Genomic DNA, 3,237 nt, shown 5'->3' on the forward strand with positions numbered 1-3,237 from the left:
TCTCGACTAGGCCTTCTCGATCAGTAAACCTTTCCTTGCTCCAAATTCTGGGGGTGGGGGTGGGGGAATTGCTAGAAAGAATTACCAGAGAAGATACTCAGAAAACAAACAAACAAAAAAAATGCTAAATAACAGATAATATTACGTGATGCCAAACCTACAGTACAGGCAAAGGCTCTCTCGCAATCCGGGACCCCTTGGGGAATCTCAGACTGCTGATTTCGGCCCCATCCCCATAGGCCAGGCTGAGGGACCCCACCAGTGCACAAATCAGTGCACCAGGCCTCTAGTATGTATATAAGATATATGGTTAATCTCTTCCCGCCCTCCCCTTCCCCTTCCCCTTCCCTCTGATATTCATCAGTCTGTTTCACGCTTCCATGCCTGTGTGTTGAGCATCTGCCCCCTGGGGGTCAGTGTGCATCATAGCTACTGGTTGAATGGTCGCTTAGGCATATATATATATATATACACATACATACTAGAGGCCTGGTGCAGAAATTCGTGCACTCGGGGGCGGGGGGAGGGAAGTCCCTCAGCCCTGCCTGCTCCCTCTCGCAATCTGGGAGCCCAGCTGACAGCTTAGGCCCACTCCCTGTGGGGCAGTCAGACATCCTTAGCACTGCCATGGAGGTGGGAGAGGCTCCCGCTACCGCCGCTGCGCTCACCAGCCATGAGCCTGGCTCAGGGCTTCTGGCTGAGCTGTGCTCCCCCTGTGGGAGCGCACTGACCACTAGGGGGCAGCTCCTGCATTGAGCATCTGCCCCCTGGTGGTCAGTGCACGTCATAATGACCAGTTGTTCCACTGTTTGGTCAATTTGCATATTAGCCTTTTATTATATAGGATACACACACACACACACACACACACACACACACACACACACACACACTAGGGGCCCAGCACATGAATTTGTGCACCTTGAAAGGAACTGTGGGCCGCAAGGCTGTGGTGGGCACAGGGCGGGTCTCGGCCCATCCTCCACACCCCCACCCAGCCCCTGGTCCCCTGTCTGCCAGCAGCCCCGCGTGTGCCCCCTGGTGGTCAGCACACATCATAGTGACTGGTTGTTGGGTGTTCCACCATTCAGGTGTTCCACCGTTCGGTCTATTTGCATATTAGCCTTTTACTATATAGGATATATATTTTTTTATTGATTTCAGAGAGGAAGGAAGCGGGAGAGAGAGATAGAAACATCAATGATGAGAGAGAATCATTGATTGGCTGCCTCCTGCATGCCCCTACTGGGGATCGAGCCCGCAACCCGGGCACATGCCCTGACTGGCAATTGAACCCTGACCTGGTTCATGGGTCAATGCTCAACCACTGAGCCACACTAACAGGCCACTTCACCCTTCTTGACCACAATTTCCTTATCTGTAAAATGGGATAATAGGAGAACCAACCCCTCCTAGGGCTGCTGTGAGAATAAAATGCATTAAGAAGAGAATAAAAGGCACCCAGCATGGGACCTGGAAGGTGGCTGGCACTCCCTGAATGTTTGCTGCTGCTGCTGTTGGAAAGATAAGGGTTGGCATGTCAGACAGAGGAATGTGGTGACTCAGCCCCTCGCGTCTCTCTTGCAGAGGGCACGAGACATCCAGGTGACTGTGGAGCAGTGGGGCTGCCCGGATTGGACCCTCATGGTGAACCCTTATAGCTCCATAAGGAAGGTCAAGGAGAAGATCCAGCGGAGAAAGTGCTGCACGGGCCTGCAGCGTCTGTCCTTCCAGACTCCGGGCGGCGAGCGGAAGCTCCTCAGCAGCCGCAGCTCCCTGGCCGAGTTCGGGATATTCTCCGACACGCGCATCTGCCTGCTGGAGACCATCCCCCCGGAGATCCAGGTCTTTGTGAGGAATCCGGAAGGTGGGAGCCACGCCTATGCCATCGACCCCAACAGCTTCGTGCTGGGCCTGAAGCAGCAGATAGAAGACAAGCAGGGGCTGCTCAGAAAGCAGCAGGAGCTGCAGTTCCTCGGCCAGGTCCTGCAGGACTGGTCGGTTTTGGGGAGCTATGGTATCAAGGACAGCGACACCCTCATCCTCTCCAAGAAGAAAGACACACATTTCCCATTTCTCCCCAGCTAGTTTCCTCTGGGGAACCTCTCTGGGCGGTTCTGCCATCTAATCCAGGACCCACCCTGTCAATCACTCCTTCAGCCGCTGCTGAAGGGCCCCAGGTCTTCTCCAGCTTTGTAAAGAGTTACCCCAGGCCTCCCTGCCTGGAGGAACGGGGAGGGTGTGCGCGATTAGATATACTGTGAACATAAAAACATTCAAACCTGTAAAGAATTTTTGTGAGTTTATTTGAGCCAAACTGTCGACAATTGCCGGGAAGCAGAACCTCAAGGAAGTGAGATAATGCTCCAGAGAATGGCGGGCTACATCTGTATTTATACATTGCAATCCAAGGAAGGGACATAGGTGGGGTACATGAAATCCACTGGTGATAGACTAGAGAGGCGGGAGAAAGCAAAGCAGGGGGAGGGGGAAACCCCTGGGATTGGATAAAAAGTAAAATGATGGACACATACTTAGGTGGGGGCAGGAACAATGAACATGATAACAATGAAGGAATCTGTGGTCTCTGTCTTGGCGCCCAGCACATTACGTTGTGCCCCGAAGGTTCCAGAAAAAGGGAAGTTACAAGTTACTCAGACATTTCAAGGGTATGTTATAGATGCAAAAAGACAACTAGGCTCAGTTAAGGTAAAGGTTGACCTCGTCAGTGAAGATACTGGCCTAGGATGTAACTACCCACCATCACTGCTTTTAGTTAAAGTTTAATTTCAGACCATTCTTTGTGGTGACTTTAGGTCTCTGAGTTTGCAAGACCACCCTGCAGGCCTCCCCTGAGCCTGTCAGGTTTGCATGTGGCCCCTTTCGTCCACAATACAAATGAACAGACCACATATGACAATAGAATTCTGACCCACAATCTCTGCAGCCACCACTTTGGGAAGCCAAACCACAACCTGTGCAGCAATCAACACAAAATCGCCAGGACTTGGTCAATAGCTGCCAGTTTCCTTAACCTCCCCTCCCCTCCCCGCTGTCTTCCAACTCAGGACCGAGCAGAGGAAACCAAATAACCTCGCTAACAATCACATAGGATGATTTCCTGCTTCTGGATAGCCTGCCTCCAGCCACCCCAGGCCCCCACCTCAGCCAGGGCACACCTGAGGCCTTCTCCCTCTTCCACTATAAAACGTTCCCATCGCTTGTCTTCGAGTCTGC

General features: G+C 52.3%; 1 pseudogene; it reads left to right on the top strand.

The window, feature by feature from the left end:
• The first annotated feature begins 1,525 nt into the window (after positions 1-1,525).
• LOC102425251 lies at positions 1,526-2,289 on the top strand (annotated as a pseudogene).
• The last annotated feature ends 948 nt before the right edge of the window (positions 2,290-3,237 follow it).

The sequence above is a fragment of the Myotis lucifugus genome, unplaced genomic scaffold (assembly GCF_000147115.1).
Source record: "Myotis lucifugus unplaced genomic scaffold, Myoluc2.0 scaffold_10751, whole genome shotgun sequence".
NCBI lineage: Eukaryota > Metazoa > Chordata > Mammalia > Chiroptera > Vespertilionidae > Myotis > Myotis lucifugus.